The sequence below is a fragment of the Oncorhynchus nerka genome, linkage group LG12 (genome assembly GCF_034236695.1).
Source record: "Oncorhynchus nerka isolate Pitt River linkage group LG12, Oner_Uvic_2.0, whole genome shotgun sequence".
NCBI lineage: Eukaryota > Metazoa > Chordata > Actinopteri > Salmoniformes > Salmonidae > Oncorhynchus > Oncorhynchus nerka.
In genome coordinates this window covers 66,936,258-66,956,168 of record NC_088407.1, presented here as the reverse complement: position 1 = coordinate 66,956,168, position 19,911 = coordinate 66,936,258, and the positions used below count along the sequence as shown (strand labels likewise).

General features: G+C 43.9%; 1 pseudogene; it reads left to right on the top strand.

Annotated features, from left to right (window-relative positions):
* Positions 1 to 19,911, top strand: part of LOC115138817 (RNA helicase aquarius-like) — an 83,912-nt pseudogene that overhangs the window by 36,552 nt on the left and 27,449 nt on the right.

The following is a 19,911-nucleotide window of genomic DNA, read 5'->3' as shown; positions in this document are numbered from 1 at the left end:
TCTGAAGTAGTGGAAACGCGTTCTCTGGAGTGATGAATCATTTTTCACCATTTCGTAGTCCGACGGACAAATCTGTGTTTGGCAGATGCCAGGATAACACTACCTGCCCCAATGCATAGTGCCAACTGTAAAGTTTGGTGGATGAGTAATAATGGTCTGGTGCTGTTTTTCATGGTTCGGGCTAGGCCCCTTAGTTCCAGTGAAGGGAAATCTTTGAATTGGAACGCCGACTGCAAGCCAGGCATAATCACCCAACATCTTTGCCCGACCTCACTAATGCTGTTGGTGCTGAATGGAGGCAAGTCCCCGCAACAAAGTTCCAACATCTAGTGGTAAGCCTTTCCAGAGGAGTGGAGGCTGTTATAGCAGCAAAGTTCCAACATCTAGGGAGGGGTAAGCCTTTCCAGAGGAGTGGAGGCTGTTATAGCAGCAAAGTTCCAACATCTAGGGGTAAGCCTTTCCAGAGGAGTGGAGGCTGTTATAGCAGCAAAGTTCCAACATCTAGGGGTAAGCCTTTCCAGAGGAGTGGAGGCTGTTATAGCAGCAAAGGGGGACTAACTCCAAATTTTATTGCCCATGATTTTGGAATGATATGTTAAAAATATGTAGAGTTATATAATATAACTTGTGCTATTTTTTTCATGACTTTATGAACCACCTCAAATGTGTTATTTATTATTGTCAGTCTGCGTTAAAGACCAAAATAGACCCCTTGGTCTAAAATAGTTCCAACTTCATTAAATATTTATTCAGTGCTCATGCAGCAGCCGTTTTCACTAGCTCTGATCTTGCTGTCAGAATAACTAACTATAGCTTTGAGACCCAGGCTATATAAGTACAAATCTCAGTTAAAACAGAACTAAAGGCTTGCGTAAGTGGTCAGATGCTTGATTAAGTTCTTGGTCCATAAGTGTTAAGAGAAGAGAGAGAACGAGGATCGGAACCGTAACGAAGAACTCCACACTTTCTCTTTGCGGTCTATGGGACAAATTTCCCCTCCCATCCGCAATTCTAAAGATACGTGCAAAATCATGATTTGTGCATATAACCAGTGATGGAAAAACCCAAGAACCGGAGCTAATGCTGCCCGTTATCTCACGCATACCGCATCTATGGTACCATTTATGAAGTCTGTCAATGAGAGATTATATCAGTATGAATAGCCTCAGGCCATACGTCAGAGCAGGAGTCTTCAGATACGTATTCTTTAGCCACTGGTAACCATCTTAGCTCAAAGAATGTCAATGGAAACCACAACAAATAGGCCTAGTGATACAAAATATACAGTACATGGGTAGATTCAGTTGTGTTGATTAAATGGGCAGATATTGCTGTAAAAACCTTGATTCTGGCCCTACCTACGCTTAGCTCACTGAAGGATTCAGATATGGTCATCTTCTGTTTAAAAACAGACCAGTTTTCTCCTGTTTCGTGCCGACGGAACACAGGCCCTTGTTGCGTAGAGCAGAGCCAGTGAGAATGGCGTGAGTTTGAAGTATGAGGAGTGGATGTGACGGCTCTGGAATAGCACAATTGCATTCTGCAGATCAGCTAAAGCTAGCTACAGTACCAGGACGAGAGGCTGTCTACAACATGCACGCTGACTGAATCAACATTCACCCCTTTCTTCCTTCCTTCCGGTCCAATGACGAGGAAGGAGAAACCTGGGGAAAGTAATTAACACTGTACTGTATAGGCAATAGGATGAACAATTATTATCTTTTCTCAATGGTCAACCAAGGGTAGTTTACAGTGACATTAATATACATTGCCTTTTAATAAATAAATAAAAAATTATATAAACCTCCCCCTTAATTAGATATTGAAATACTGTGTATATGAAGGACAGAGGAATATAGAGCGCTTTTGTGGAAGTTGAAAGCACTTTATGACTAAATGGGTCAGTTCTGTCTCTGTCTCTTTGGCAGTCTCCTGGGACGGGAGAGCAGAGGGCTGCTTTTGTGATGAGGGAAACAAGTTCACCACTTTTTAATTTGATCGTCATCAACAGGTGTAGTTCTGTTTACGAATCATCTGCTGTGAGGCTTAGCAAGAGATCTATTTAAGAGTTAAAGTTTCACTCTGACACGCGCACACAGCACAACAGTGTCTGGGTGACATGGATGATAGCATGGCCAGGTGCCACTGCCACCCACAAATCGTCTTTCTGGCCCCCCAATGGTGGAACAAACTCCCCCACGACGCCAGGACAGCGGAGTCAATCACCACCTTCCGGAGACACCTGAAACCCCACCTCTTTAAGGAATACCTAGGATAGGATAAAGTAATCCTTCTCACCCCCCTTAAAAGACTTAGATGCACTATTGTAAAGTGGCTGTTCCACTGGATGTCATAAGGTGAAAGCACCAATTTGTAAGTCGCTCTGGATAAGAGCGTCTGCTAAATGACTTAAATGTAAATGTTAAATGTGGTGGCACACAGGGATGCCTGACTAGACAAAAGATGGCTCGGATTTCTGTATTTTTGTCTCTTTTTTTTGAAAAGCAAACTATTGTGTTTATTTTACACTCTTTGTTTGACAATGTAATTTGTGAGCTTTGTATTTATTCAATATCAAACATTGTAACAAGTGTAGGTAACTTATGTCTTGTTTAAAACTATGGAAATTAAATATTTTTTTGTATGTGAATATTTTAAGCCATTGAAACTGACAACTTTATATTGACCAATGCAGCTCCAATTCCTGTTATACCTTGTCAATGTTATTACATGTATTAGAGAAGACTGCAATTTGGTCCTTCTGGCTATTAGCTTCCATCGTCTCAGCAACCAAAACTATTAATAGCCAGCTTTGAGTTTGGGTTCTTAAACTTTACATTTGATTATTCACTTCAAGCCTACTGGCTTGTTGCTTGCAGCTGATACTGATTTGTGCATGAAGGGTTTGAAACTATTTCCCTAGACTGTGATGTCACAGGTTTAGGCTTCAGTTCTCCTCGCAACATTAACATTTCTCCTCGGAATGACTTGATATGACCCTCAGATCACGACACTGATCTTATCTGGCTATGGACAGGCAGGCAATGTTCAGGGAAGGTTGAGGCTATTATCATCGTAGGAATATGGCATAACAGTGTTTGTATAGGGTGGTTGTTACTAGTTTGATACTGTACCAGGCCTCCGGGTACGATGAGAGAATGGTTGGTTGTTGGAATGAGTTCCAGGAATATAACCACTCTTCTATGGTCCAATTCAACTGACTGAAATGGACCTGATACTGTTTGCTTTCTCAAGGTAAACTATGGATGGATGTGGTATATGGTGTGTTCTGATATGGGCGTGTGAACGACGTACTGACCAGGAGGCTGGAGCTGCTCAGAGAGGTGGGCAGTCTGCAAGAGAGTCTGGACCTCCACCTGTGAGACCGACAGACACCTCTACCAGGTCAGTACAGGAGGGGGTGGGGGGGTGTTTGGGGATAATAGATGTGAATGTGTGTGACATTAGACTAAAGGTAAGGCCTTTTCCAGATGAATTAGTCATTGCTGATATCCCGACCTGCAAAAGTTGGTAATAAAATGTGTCACTAAAATAAAAATGATGCTGCCGATCTCATCCCAGTGCAATAAGTGTCAGTATCTTCCTTCCGCTTCAAATCCTCTTCGATGGCAAATACCAAAATATTATACCATATCCTCCATTTATTTCTGTCACCTAATTACCAAAAGAAATGCCACAACAGACAGTTCTGGATCAAGTCAAATGTTATTGGTCACATGCAGATGTTAATGCTAGTGTAGTGAAATGCTTGTGCTTCTAGTTCCGACCATGCAGTAATATCTAACAAGTAACCTAACAATTTCACAACAACTACCTTTTACACACAAGTGTAAAGGAAAAAGGAATGAATAAGAATATGTACATATAAATATATGGATGCGCGATGGCCGTGCGGCATAGGCAAGATGCAGTAGATGGTATAGAGTACAGTATATACATATGAGATGAGTAATGTAGGGTATGTAAACATGATATAAAGTGGCATTGTTTAAAGTGACTAGTGAGAGCTAGTGGCTAGAGATTTGAGTCAGTATGTTGGCAGCAGCCACTCAATTTTAGGGATGGATGTTTAACAGTCTGATGGCCTTGAGATAGAAACTGTTTTTTTAGTCCCTCGGTCCCAGCTTTGATGCACCGGTACTGACCTCGCCTTCTGGATGATAGCGGGGTGAACAGGCAGTGGCTCAAGGTGGTTGATGACCGTGATGATCTTTTTGGCCTTCCTGTGACATCGGGTGGTGTAGGTGGCCTGGAGGGCAGGTAGTTTGCCCCCGGTGATGCGTTGTGCAGACCTCACTACCCTCTGGAGAGCCTTACGGTTGTGGGCGGAGCAGTTGCCGTACCAGGCGGTGATACAGCCCGACAGGATGCATCTCGATTGTGGCAGCATGCATCAGCAGAAAGGCCCAGAATAAACAACAGAGCCTTTTTAACAAAGAGGAGACAACCCAAGGCAACTGTCATCTTAAGAGGACCTGAGAGAGCTCATAAAATAGCCCAGATCTAAAATCAAGAAGAGTGGAGTGGATATCTCACTGAGGCGGCATCCTGTCAGTGAGAGGAGACTGGAAGACACAGCAGAGAGGCTGGCAGTAGGGTGTAGAGGGGATACAGAAGGGGGAAGCTGGCAGTAGGGTGTAGAGGGGATACAGAAGGGGGAAGCTGGCAGTAGGGTGTAGAGGGGATACAGAAGGGGGAAACTGGCAGTAGGGTGTAGAGGGGATACAGAAGAGGGAAGCTGGCAGTGGGGTGTAAAGGGGAGAGTAGGGTTGAATATTGTATTTGACAAATGTTCAGTTTAAAACATATATAAATATGTCTGTATTTGGTAAGAGCTTTGATCGTCATTAAAATTCAAGCCTGATGCTACCTGAGCCTGATGACCTATACATTAAAGACATTTTATGAGCCCTACATTAAAGACCTTTAATGAGCCCGAGCCCAAGCCCAAAAAAGCCCAAATGATTGCGCCGTTATCCAATACATAGCCTATCATATATAAGCTACCGCACATTACACACGACAGAAAACATAAAAGCCCATAGATGTAGCTATGCTCTCTTGGGTAAATAAATTAAACTAGCTCCAGTAGGCTAATCTTTTTGTATGGACTGTATTACTGTCCTTTATTGTATTATACTGTATTATATGGACTGGAATTACACACCTCATTCAAACCATGAAGCTGGGAAAGAACGTGATGCTAGTGCAGGACATGCGGCCTACAAAGTTACAATTATAGACTTGCGAATTTGAGTTTAAATGAAATCAGTTTAGTTGTCCTCATGTTCATCATTGTAATGACATGCTTGAATAATATAGGACTAGAATAAGATGCAGACGGCTGTCATTTCTCTTCACGGATATTGAATGGTTATGAACAAATAACTGCCATAGCCTACCGCCATCGAGTTCTCTTTCAAACTCCCTGTGAGTTCAATTGGCTGCTGTATTTAACATGCTGCATTTAACATGCTGCACACAAGAGCTTGCATCCCTCTTCTGAATGATCTATTAGTATAAGAAACAACAAAAATGTAGAGCATGCTATTCTAGTATTTCTTTTCATGGGACTACACGAGCTATGGAAAGATATTTAAGGAGAGAGGCCAGTGGAGCGCAAGTCTGTATTGCGCAAGAGACAGAGGCTACAAGTAGAGGCTAATGCATAACCCATCATTCATTAGCTAAATATAAGACTAATACTGCATTGAATGTATTACCTGAAAGAGGTAGGCTAGGACATCTATCTACACATCAGTGTACAAAACATTAAGGAAACCTGCTCTTTCCATGACATAGACTGACAAGGTGAATCCAGGTGAAAGCAATGATCCCTTATTGTGTCACTTGTTAAATTCACTTCAATCAATGTAGATGAAGGGGAGGAGACCGGTTAAATAAGGATTTTTAAGCCTTGAGACATGTATTGTGTATGTATGCCATTCTCAGGGTGAATGAGCAAGACAAGATTTGAGTGCCTTTGAACGGGGTATGGTAGTAGATGTCAAGAATTGCACCGCTGTTGGGTTTTTCATGCTCAACAGTTTCCCCTGTGTATCAAAAATGGTCCACAACCCAAAGGACATCCAGGCAACTTGACACAACTGTGGGAAGCATTGGAGTCAATATGGGCCAGCATCCCTGTGGAAGGCTTTCGACACCTTGTAGAGTCCATGTCCTGACCAATTGAGGCTGTTCTGAGGGCAAAAGGAGGAGGGGTGCAACTCAATATTAGGAAGGTGTTCCTAATGTTGTGTGTGTGTGTGTGTGTGTGTGCATATGCAGTGGGGAGAACAAGTATTTGATACAATGCCGATTTTGCAGGTTTTCCTACTTACAAAGCATGTAGAGGTCTGTAATTTTTATCATAGGTACACTTCAACTGTGAGAGATGGAATCTAAAACAAAAATCCAGAAAATCACATTGTATGATTTTTAAGTAATTAATTTGATTTTATTGCATCTCAGTGTATACTGAACCAAAATATCAACACTTTACAAATATCTTTGTTTAGCCAACTTGGATCTATTTGCTAGCTTACAAGGTAGAACAGTTGAATAGTGGAGAATAGTTACAGGGGAGAGGAGGTGGATGAATGAGCCAATTGTAAACTGGGGATTATTTGGTGACTGTGATGGTTTAAGGGCCAGAATGGGAATTTAGCCAGGACACTGAGGTTAACACCCCTACTCTTACAATAAGTGCCATGGGATCTTTAATGACCTCAGAGAGTCAGGACACCCATTTAATGTCCCATCCGAAAGACAGCACCCTACATAGGGTGGTGTCCCCAATCATTGCCATGGGGACATTTTTTTTTAGACCAGAGGAAAGATTGCCTTCTGGCCCTCCAACCCCACTTCCAGCAGCATCTGGTCTCCCATCCAGGAACTGACCAGGACCAACCCTGCTTAGCTTCAGAAGCAAGCCAGCAGTGGTATGCAGGGTGGTATGCTGCTGGCATGCTAGCCTGTCAACTTGTTCAGATGTTTAAATCAAGTTCAATATCTTATATAATTGTTTAATGCATTTGGAATATCGAGCTAAAACAAATTAATTAAATATATCATCCAGTCCTACTTTGTATGTGACGCAACTGTGTTTGTCTTTGAGTGAGAATGCACGTGTGCGGCATACCAAAAAGAGCCAGACCTGTAACATCCAGGGGGGCTGTCTGCTGCTGTCCTCTCTCTCCCCGCTGCAGGTGATGTCTCACTGGGAAGAGTACATTTCCAAGGTCAGGTCTAAGCAGGGTGAAGGCCGAAGCCATGGCCACACACTTCCCCTTCCACAAGTACTTCTCCAACGTCCCCCAGCCTGTGTTCCACGGTCGCTCCTATGATGAAGACATGGACTTCGCTGAGGGTTGCTACCAACACATCAAGAAGAGATTTACCCAGCTGGAGGCAGGCCACACACACACACACACACACACACATCACATCACATGTTTACCTAGCTAAAGGGACATACACCATGAAGATCCTCACTCTGTCAGAGATAAACATGTCACAAACAAACAGGCTCTTGAACAAACACACACACATACCATATTCATCCCAGTCAGAGGTTAATTATGTCACACACACACACACACACACACACATGTCAGCAGTTCGGATGTTGCTCACGGGTCGTTAGCCATCTTTGTGTGTGTGGTGAAGTGGGAGTTGGAACGCTGAACACACGTGATTCTCTTTCCACAACTGATGCCATGACAGGTCTGCCCAGGCTCACGTGATTGTTTAGATTCTGACTCTCTCTCCCACTCCTACTGGAGAAGTAGCCACTGTGACATCGCACTGCATCACATTTCAACAGTTTTTTGTGTGTTTCTGTTGTGATATTAGGAGTTTGTAATATGATGGGGATATAGTGAGTTTCTTCCTTTTCATTCTTTTCCACCCTCTTTGTTAAATCTCTCTTTCACTCACTCACTCACTCACTCACTCACTCACTCACTCACTCACTCACTCACTCACTCACTCACTCACTCACTCACTCACTCACTCACTCACTCACTCACTCACTCACTCACTCACTCACTCATTCCCTCTGTTTGAGTGTGTTCTGTGAGACATTGGTTGGAATTACATGGTGATTTGGTGACATGTCACCCCGTGCCCCCTCCCCCTCCTCCCATGACCCCATTGTCAGTGACACAGGACCTGCTGTCTGTCTCCCCACATGCGGATGGAAGGTTATAGGGCCTTTCACTCACCCTGCACTCCCTACACATACATACCCTACACATAATTTACCGGACATTTGAGAAATTTACCGGACCCATATGCATTGGGTACGTAACCTGATCTGGGTGTCCACCCACTGAGCTCAGAATGACAGAAATCACATTTAGATTATGCTAATTCATATTAAAGAACATGTGCGGCTGGCTTCCGGGTTGGATTGCACGCTGTGTTAAGAAGCAGTGCGGCTTGGTTGGGTTGTGTATTGGAGGACGCATGACTTTCAACCTTCGTCTCTCCCGAGCCCGTACGGGAGTTGTAGAGATGAGACAAGATAGTAGCTACTAAAAACAATTGGATACCACGAAAAAGGGTTAAAATAAAAAAAATTAAACACTTTTAAAAATGTGGGCGGGTGTTAAGGAGCGCGGTTTGGCGGGTCATGTTTGGAGAACGCATGACTCGACCTTCGCCTTGATGGGTACTGAGTTCTTAACTTGAAATATGAAATATCCTTATTCATCATCAGAACTGAGGGAATTGAAATCTACTGAGTGAGAAAGTTTACATTCTGTCAGAACATGTTATTGTTAGATATCAGCTATTCTATGGAGAGGAGAAGGGCGACAGTCTGGTTCAAGTCAATAGGACAGCCGTGAGTTGGGGAGGTGTAAGATAAAGTGAGAGAGAACAGGCATCACTAAAGTCCTGTCTAGAACAGAGATGTATTGGCTGTCCAGATGTGTAAGGAGGAGACTCAGCATTAGGAGGAAGGTATAAATATATGTGCTTGTGTAATTATGTCTTTGTCTTTGCAGCTGTTTGACCCAGTGGGTGAATAAACTTGGTTGGAGCTTTTCGTAGTCGTCCGTTCGTTTTTTACTCTCTCTATTAAGAACCTGACAGCCTCTCCCAGGCCCGTTGAGGAGTTGCAGTGATGAAACAAGATCGTAATTGGATTTGACGAAATTCGGGAGAAAAAAGGGGTACATCTTTTTAAAAGACGGGAAATATAATATGCAACATCTAGCATGGGTTGCTAATATGACTAGGATTATGCCTTTGGCTACTGGACAATTAAATAATTTTTATATAAAATAATTGCCTCCACGGTAATGGTCTAATTTTGGCTAGGCTATGCCTCATAAGACATACCTCATAATATGTAGTAAACATTCAGGTTTCAAACAATTAAGTAAATCAAATCAAATGTGTTTTGTCACATACACATGCTTAGCAGATGTTAATGCAAGTGTAGCGAAGTACTTGTGCTTCTAATTCCGACAGTGCAGTAATATCTAACAAGTAATCGAACAGTTCCCCATCAACTACCTAATACACACAAATCTAAAGGGGTGAATGAGAATATGTACATGTAAGTATATGGATGAGCGATGGCCGAGCGCATAGTCTTGGTGCAATAGATGGTATAAAGTACAGTATATACATGTGACATGAGTAATGTAAGATATGTAAACATTATTAAAGTCACATTATTTAGAGTGCATTGTATAAAGTGACTAGTGATCCATTTATTAAAGTGGCCAGTGATTGGTTCTCAATGTAGGCAGCAGCCTCTCGGAGTTAGTGATTGCTGTTTAGCAGTCTGATGGCCTTGAGATAGAAGCTGTTTTTCAGTCTCTCGGTCCCAGCTTTGATGCACCTGTACTGACCTTGCCTTCTGGATGGTAACGGTGTGAACAGGCAGTGGCTCGGGTGGTTGATGTCCTTGATGATCTTTTTGGCCTTCCTGTGACATCAGGTGCTGTAGGTGTCATGGAGGGCAGATAGTTTGTCGCCGGTGATGCGTTATGCAGACCTCACCACCCTCTGGAGAGCCTTGCGGTTGAGGGCGGTGCAGCTACCGTACCAGGCGGTGATGCACCCCGACAGGATGCTCTTGAATGTGCATCTGTAAAAGTTTGTCAGGGTTTTGGGTGACAAGCCAAATTTTTTCAGCCTCCTGAGTTTGAAGAGGCGCTGTTGCGCCGCCTTCACCACATTGTCTGTGTATGTGGACCATTTCAGTTCGTCAATGATGTGTACACCGAAGAACTTAAAACTTTCCACCTTCTCCACTGATGTCCCTTCGATGTGGATATAGGAGTGCTCCCTCTGCTGTTTCCTGAAGTCCACGATCATCTCCTTTGTTTTGTTGACGTTGAGAGAGAGATTGTTTTCCTGACACCGCACTCCGAGTGCCCTCAACTCCTCCCTGTAGACTGTTTTGTCATTGTTGGTAATCAAGCTCACTACTGTTGTCATCTGCAAACTTGATGATTGAGTTGGAGGCTTGCATGGCCATGCAGTCGTGAGTGAGCAGGGAATACAGGAGGGGGCTGAGCATGAACCTTTGTGGGGCCCCAGTGTTGAGCGTCAGCGAAGTGGAGATGTTGTTTCCTACCTTCACCACCTGGGGGCGGCCCGTCAAAGTCCAGTACCCAATTGCACAGGGCGGGGTTGAGACCCAGGGCCTCCAGCTTGATGATGAGCTCGGATGGTACTATGGCGTTGAATGCTGAGCTGTAGTCAATGAACAGCATTCTTACATAGGTCTTCCTTTTGTCCAGATGGTATAGGGCAGTGTGATGGTGATTGTGTTGTCTGTGGACCTGTTGGGGCGGTATGCAAACTGAAGTGGGTCTAGGGTGGCAGGTACAGTGGGGGTCTCTCAAAGCACTTCATGATGACAGAAGTGAGTGCAACTGTAGTCATTTAGGTCAGTTATCTTTGCCTTCTTGGGTATAGGAACAATGGTAGCCATCTTGAAGCATGTGGGGACAACAGACTGGGATAGGGAGCAATTGAATATGTCCGTAAACACACCAGACAGCTGGTCTGCACATGCTTTGAGGACGTGGCTAGGGATGCCTTCTGTTCCAGCAGCATTGCGAGGGTTAACATGTTTAAATGTTTTACTCACGTCAGCTACGGAGAAGGGGGGGTGCGCAGTCCTTATTAGCGAGCCGTGATGGTGGCAGTGTATTATCCTCAAAGCGGGCAAAGAAGCTGCTTAGTTTGTCTGGATGCGTGACGTTGGTGTCCGTGACATGGCTGGATTTATTTTTGTAGTCCGTGATTTCCTGTAGACCCTGCCACATAAATCTTGTGTCTGAGCCGTGGAATTGCGACTCCACCTGGTCCCTGTACTGGCATTTCGCTTGTTTGATTGCCTTTGGGCGGGAATAGCTACACTGTTTATATTCAGACATATTCCCAGACCTCTTTCCATGGTTATATACGGTGGATCGCGCTTTCAGATTTGCACGAATAGCACCATCCATCCACGGTTTCTGGTTAATGTAAGTTTTAACAGTCACAGTGGGTACAACATCTTCTTAATAAACGTACTCACCGAGTCAGCGAATAAGTCAATGTTGTTCCCTGAGGCTGACCGGAACATATTCCAGTACTGGTGATCAAAACAATCACAAGTATATGTTTTCAAAATGCATACTGCCTCCAGCTCATTGCAAAGTGGTGTGTGATGTGCTGATGAGGCCTGCCTTCCGTTGCCTATACATTTTCTGTTTGAGATGCTGTAGCAGCAGCTCTCACACTGTCTGGCAGATTTTCCACTCAATGGCTCTGTTTCTATATGCTATAAGCATGTAATAAATTAGATGCATAATGAATAAAGTGTACATTTTCTAATTTAATTCAACATAATTATGCAAATTAACCAATAGACCGATGAGCATGACCAGTCAAATGTATTTACATCGATTGGTATTTCCATTAACGAATAGGCTTAAAAGCATTATTTCGCAATGGTATTTTTTCTTATTCTCCAGGACAATTGGCCGGCTGTGATTTTATTTATCAGCTTTTACATTTTTTAGCGGCCAAAAGCAGGCTATTACCGGCTAACGGAAACGCTGACATATAAGCACACTCGTATTCAGCCCCTCCTGGTTGCATCCAGTCTTTATATAGAGATAACAATAACATTAGAGATTTATGGGAGCCATACGAAGGCCTTGTAGAAGCAATCAAGAAGTTATTGAATGGAGGTAATATCCTAACATGTGTGGTCTTGATTTATCTGGCATCCCCCGTATCACTGGCTGCATCACATCAGACTGGAGCACTTTACTGTGTTACCTCAGCTCAGCCTCTTCCATTATGGTGCTGCAGAGATATGTCTGTCTCCCCCCGCTCAGAGATGTTAGACTCTCCCTCTAGAATCACAGGAGAAGGAAAGTGATCCGCCTCGGTGTCTGTTGCCTACAAGGACTGTTTAAAGATTAAGGTTGTGTTTATGAGATGCCATCTAAGCAGACGATGCCATCATACGCACGAACCCACGCATACACACGCACACGGTCAGTTTCCCTGAATGAACTCAGCATGTACAGACATCGACCACTTGGATTGCTCGACATCCATCCCTATGCCGTTTTTTCCTATTTTTTTCCTCCACTCTTTCGCTCCTTTCAGTCTGAGTGAATCTGCCCAGGGAGGGAAGAAATCCGGCTTCATTTCACCCTTCAACCGCTGAGGAACCACAGGCATTAAAACTAGAGCTAATTTAATATTGCATGTTTTGATTGGGTTTAATATTAATGTTAAAATAGTAAAGCATCGAATATGAGTATTCTCTAGTGCACTCAAAGGCTCCGCTTTTTCTTTCAGGAAAACGCCCCCAATCGTGCTTTTCCTATTCAGACCAGGCCTTGGAAGGGAATCTGTTGTGAAGTGCTTCGCTGCTCACTAAGCTTCTATTGAACAATAACCCATACCCTTTAAATTCTCACCCAGCCTGCCTCTGAGGCACCCACTCGGGCCTTATTGCTTAATTATACTACTCTTCACTTTTACGTCCAAGGATGATTGTCTTCCATCATGTATCATCTAATGACAAACATTTGCTCACTGTGGTGCAGCCCTTAGAACCAGTTGTCACTACCTGTCCATGCTGACAATTTAACCTCTAAACCTAACCCCAGACCTCTGAGCAGTCATCTTACTGGTGTGTGTGTGTGTGGGTGGTTGGTCCCGTCCCCCAATCAGGAGTTCTGTGCCTTTGAGCTGTTGATGAGCGGACTGGACTGTTCCAAGTACCTGCTGGTGTAGGAGGTGGGGCCTCTAAAATGTTATTTAAAATGCAGATACGCCCCCTGCCACCCCCACTAACTCCCTTTTTGATCCAGAATGAATCGAGTCAGAGGCAACTCGACAGTCAGAGGCAACTCGACAGTCAGAGGCAACTCGACAGTCAGAGGCAACTCGACAGTTACACTTCTTATCTTCTGTTTTCAATATGACAACATCCTGATGGAGGACACAGCTCAGATCCTGGCGATTGAGACCTTCATCCCTCCTGCTACAGGTAAATTACTACAGCCAGACCTGAAAACCCAACAGAGCTAAACCCCTTTATTCAGGCCTAAAGCCCATCTTCAGGTCTATACCTGAAAAGAGAATTCCCTGTCACTCAGGATGAATAGGTCCATCCAGTCTTTATAGAGCCCCACAGTGGAGGTGTCGTAATAGCCATAAAACCTTACGGTCAAACAGGGAAATGGTTCCATTCATTCTTCCCATGGGGGATATTAGAAACACTTAAAATAAGGGCTGTGTTTTTTGTAGGCTGACTCTGGTGTGATGTTTTGATAACCTTGTAAATCTCTCTCGGACAAGGGGACTTTTACCAATATACAGTGCATTCGGAAAGTATTCAGACCCCTTGACTTTTTCCATATTTTGTTCCAGCCTTATTCTAAAACATTTCCCCCCATCAATCTACACATATTGACAAAGCAAAAACGTTTTTTTTAGAAATGTTTGAAAATTTATTAAAATTAAGAAACTGAAATATTACATTTACATAAGTATCCAGACTCAGTACTTTGTTGAAGCACCTTTGGCAACGATTACAGCCTCGAGTCTTCCTGGGTATGATTCTACAAGCGTGGCAAACCTGTATCTGACGTGTTTCTCCCATTCTTCTCTGCAGATCCTCTCATTCTCTGTCCGTTCTCTGTTGGATGGGGAGCGTCGCTGCACAGCTTTTGTCAGGTCTTTTTTCAGGTCTTTTTTCAGAGATGTTAGATTGGGTTCAAGTCCGGGATCTGACTTGGCCACTCAAGGACATTCAGAGACTTGTCCTGAAGCCACTCCTGCATTGTCTTGGCTGTGTGCTTAGGGTCATTGTCCTGTTGGAAGGTGAGCCTTTGACCTAGTCTGAGCCCTCTGAAGCAGGTTTTCATCAAGGATCTCTCTGTTCAGCTTTCCCTTGATCTCCCAGTCGCTGCCACTGAAAAACATCCCCACAGCATGATGCTGCCACCACCATGCTTCACCGTAGGGATGATGCCAGGTTTCTTCCAGATGTGACGCTTGGTATTCAGGCCAAATGGTTAAATATTGGTTTCATCAGACCAGAGAATCTTGTTTCTCATGATGTGAGAGTACTTTAGGTGCCTTTTGGCAAACTCCAAGCGGGCTGTCGTGCATTTTACTGAGCTGTGGCTTCCGTCTGGCCACTACCATAAAGGCCTGATTGGTGGAGTGCTGCGGAGATGGATGTCCATTTGGAAGGTTCTCCCATCTCCACAGAAGAACTCTGGAGCTCCGTCAGAGTGACAATTGGGTTCTTGGTCATCTCTCTGACCAAAGCCCTTGTCCCCTGATTTCTCAGATTGGCCGGGCAGCCATCTCTAGGAAGAGTCTTGGTGGTTCCAAACTTCCTCCATTTAAGAATGATGGAGGCCACTGTTCTTTGGGACCTTCAATGCTTTTTTTTTTTTTACTTCTCCTGGTCTGTTCCTCAACACAATCCTGTCTCGGTGCTCTATGAACAATTTCTCAGATCTCATGGCTTGGATTTTGCTCTGACATGCACTGTCAACATGCACTGTCAACCTTATATAGACAAGTGTGTGCCTTTCCAATTCATGTCCAATCCATTGAATTTACCACAGGTGGACTCCAAGTTGTGGAAACATCTCAAGGATGATCAATAGAAACAGAATGCACCCGAGCTCAATTTCGAGTGTCATAGCAAAGGGTCTGAATACTTATGTAAATAAGGTATTTCTGTTTGTTATTTTTAATACATTTGTCATTATGGTGTATTGTGTGTAGATTGAGGAACATTTTTATATAATGCATTTTAAAAGAAGGCTGGAACGGAACAAAATGTGCATAAAGGGAAGGGGTCTGAATACTTTCGAATGCACTGTATTCTGCTCTATTTATCCTCATATTCGTAAATGCTAATTGGCATCAAAGTAGACATGAAAAACTACAAATCCCTTCAAACTCCTGCACATCAGCTCTAGCTGATACCTTTGCTAACAGGTATTGCGTCCATTTAAAACTTGCACAAGACAGTTCACAGAATTGTCCATGTTTCTGGCGCCGACAGAGATAGCCGCCTCGCTTCGCGTTCTCAGGAAACTATGCAGTATTTCGTTTTTTATGCATTATTTCCTACATTGTTACCCCGGGAAATCTTATGTTTTATTACATACAGCCGGGAGGAACTATCAGATATAAGAGCAACGTCAACTTAACCAACATTACGACCAGGAATACGCCTTTCCCGAAGCGGATCCTCTGTTTGGTCCACCACCCAGAACAATGGATCAGATCCCAGCCGGCGACCCAAAACAACGGCGCCGCAGGAGGGGCAGAAGAAGCGGTCTTCTGGTCAGGCTCCATAGACGGGCACATCGCATCTGCTCCCAAGTTTACTACTCACCAACGTCCAGTCTCTTGACAACAGAGATGAAATCAGAGAAAAGGTTGCCTTCCAGAGAGACATCAGAGACTGTAACGTTCTTTGTTTCACGGAAACATGGCTCACTGGAGAGACGCTATCGGACTCTGTACAGCCACCTGGTTTCTTCACGTATCGCGCCAACAGAAACAATCATCTCTCTGGTAAGAAGGGTGGGAGGGTATGCCTTATGATTAACGAGACTTGGTATGATCATAACATCATACAGGAACTCAGGAACCTGCTCACCTGACCTAGAATCCCTTACAATCAAATGTCGATCGCATTATCTACCAAGAGAATTCTCTTCAATTATAATCACAACCGTCTATATCCCCCCCAAGCAGACACATCGATGGCCCTGAATGAACTTCATTGAACTCTATGTAAACTGGAAACCACATATCCTGAGGCTGCATTCATTGTTGCTGGGGATTTTGACAAGGCTAATCTGAAAACAAGACTCCCAAAATTTTATCAGCATATCAAATGCGCTATGCGGGCAGAAAGAATCCTGGACCATTGTTACTCTAACTTCCGCCACGCATACAAAGCCCTGCCCCGCCCTCCTTTCGGAAAATCTGACCACGACTCCATTTTGTTGCTCCCAGCCTATAGACAGAAACTAAAACAGGAAACGCCCATGATCAGGTCTGTTCAACGCTGGTCCGACAAATCTGGTTCCACATTTCAAGATTGCTTCGATCACTTGAACTGGGATATGTTCCGCATAGCGTCGGACAATTACATTGATGAATACGCTGAATCGGTGAGCGAGTTTATTAGCAAGTGCATAGGTGATGTTGTACCCACAGCAACTATTAAAACCTTCTCCAACCAGAAACCGTGGATTGATGGCAGCATTCGTGCAAAACTGAAAGCGCGAACCACTGCTTTTAATCAGGGCAAGGCGACCGGAAACATGAACGAATACAAACAGTGTAGCTATTCCCTCATCAAGGCAATCAAACAAGCTAAGCATCAGTATAGAGGCAAGGTACTCAATTCAACGGCTCAGACATGAGAGGTATGTGGCAGGGTGTACAGTCAATCACGGAATACAAAAAGAAAACCAGCCCCATCGCGGACCACGATGTCCTGCTCCCAGACAAACTAAACAACTTCTTTGCTCGCTTTGAGGACAATACAGTGCCAACGACACGGTCCACTACCAAAACCTGCACCGCAGCCAATGTGAGAAAAGCATTTAAACGTGTTAATCCTCGTAAAGCTGCTGGCCCAGACGGCATCCTTAGCCGCGTCCTGAGAGCATGCGCAAACCAGCTGGTTTTTTCAATCCTTATCCCAGTCTGCTGTTCCCACATGCTTCAAGAGGGCCACCATTGTTCCAGCTCCAAAGAAAGCTAAGGCAACTGAGCTAAATGACTATCGCCCCGTAGCACTCACCTCCGTCGTCATGAGGGGCTTTAAGAGACTAGTCAAGGATCATATCACCTCCACCCTACCTGACACGCTAGACCCACTCCAATTTGCTTGCCGCCCCAATAGATCCACAGACGACGCAATCACACTGCACACTGCCCTAACCCATCTGGACAAGAGGAATACCTATGTAAGAATGCTGTTTATCGACTACAGCTCAACACTTAACACCATAGTACTCTCCAATCTCGTCATTAAGCTCGAGACTCTGGGTCTCGACCCCGCCCTGTGCAACTGGGTCCTGGACTTCCTGACGGGCTGCCCCCAGGTGGTGTGGGTAGGAAACAACATCTCCACCCCACTGATCCTCAACACTGGGGCCCCACAAGGGTGCGTCCTCAGCCCTCCTGTACTCCCTGTTCACCCATGAATGCGTGGCCATGTACGCCTCCAACTCAATCATCAATTTTGCAGACCACACTACAGTGGTAGGCTTGATTACCAACAATGACAAGACGGCCTACAGGGAGGAGGTGAGGGCCTTCGGAGTGTGATGTCAGGAAAATAACCTCACACTCAACGTCAACGTCAACAAAACAAAGGAGATGATCGTGGACTTCAGGAAACAACAGAGGAAGCACCCCACTATCCACCTCGACGGGACAGTAGTGGAGAAGGTGGAAAGTTTTAGGTTCCTCGGCGTACACATCACAGACAAACTGAAATGGTCCACCCACACAGACAGTGTGGTGAAGAAGGTGCAACAGTGCCTCTTCAACCTCAGGAGACTGAAGAAATTCGGCTTGTCACCAAAAACACTCACAAACTTTTACAGATGCACAATCGAGATGCATCCTGTCAGGCTGTATCACCGCCTGGTACGGCAACTGCTCCGCCCACAACCATAAGGTTCTCCAGAGGGTAGTGAGATCTGCACAACGCATCACCGCGGGCAAACTACGTGCCCTCCAGGACACCTACACCACCCGATGTCACAGGAAGGCTAAAAAGATCATCAAGTACAACAACCACCCGAGTCACTGCCTGTTCACCCCACTATCATCCAGAATGCGAGGTCAGTACAGGTGTATTAAAGTTGGGACCGAGAGACTGAAAAACAGCTTCTATCTCAAGGCCATCACTAACAGCCATCACTAACATTGAGTGGCTGCTGCCAACATACTGACTCAATCTCTAGACACATTAATAATTAAAATGTGGATGTAATAAATGTATCACTAGTCACTTTAAACTATGCCACTTTATATAATGTTTACATACCCTACACTACTCATCTCATATGTATATACTGAACTCTATACCATCTACTGCATCTTGCCTATGCCATTCGACCATCACTCATCCATGTATGTTTTTATGTACATCTTCTTATTCATTCCTTTACACTTGTGTGTATAAGGTAGTTGTTGTGAAATTGTTAGATTACTTGTTAGATATTACTACATGGTCGGATCTAGAAGCACAAGCATTTCGCTACACTCGCATTAACATCTGCTAACCATGTGTATGTGACAAATAAAATTAGATTTGATTAAAGAATTCTCGCCTATTTATAGAAGCTGCTACTAAAGGACATTACTACATTTAGCTAACATTAGATAGTTAATCCAGAGAATCTTACCTTTGCCTCGATTCGTCAGTCTTGTCCAGATCATCATGGTATTTGTAGTTCTTTTTGATAGCCACATTACCATTTCATTTTTGGGGGGTTAATACAGGCAAATATGTTGATCAGTCACCTTGTCCTAGAGATTTACACGGTTATCAAAACACAAAACACAGCCCTTATTTTATGTGTTTCTACAATCCCCTATGGGAAAAATGAATGGGGGGAAAAAAAGATTGCCACCATTTCCCTGTTTGACCTCAATGTTTTATGGGTATTATGACTCATACTGGGGTACTCTATTGGGATGTCAATGCTGGGGCATAATATCCTCAGATTACACAAGGGTCTGTTTAGAGGAGAACATTAAGTCACATCAACCTGACCAATGACCTCTTAGTCTCCTCTCGCTCTAACCAATGCTATAACATCCAGCCCATGATGCCTTCTGTTGTAGTATACGCTACGCATGGTAACGAGAATCCACCTTCCCCATATCCCCCCTCGTTTTCTTTCCATTGCATCCCTATCGGTGATTGAATCAGGTTTGACTTACAAGCCTTGGTAAGATTAAGTTTGTCTGGGGCAAGTATTATTAAACTCTCCCTCCTAATCAGCAGCAGCTGAGCTAACTCATCAGTCTCTATCCTACTCTCCTACATTCAGTGTACCAGGCAGATATATAGAGCACAATTTTTGGTACATTTTATTTTGTGTAAAAACCAGTCAAACGTTTTTGGACACCTACTTTTTCTTTATTTGTACTATTTTCTACATTGTATAATAATAGTAAAGACATCAAAACTATGAAATAACACACATGGAATCATGTAGTAACCAAAAAAGTGTGAAACAAGTCAAAATATATTTTATATTTGATTCTTCAAAGTAGCCACCATTTGCCTTGATGACAGCTTTGCACGCTCATAGTTCACGATTATTCTACAATGTTGCAAATATT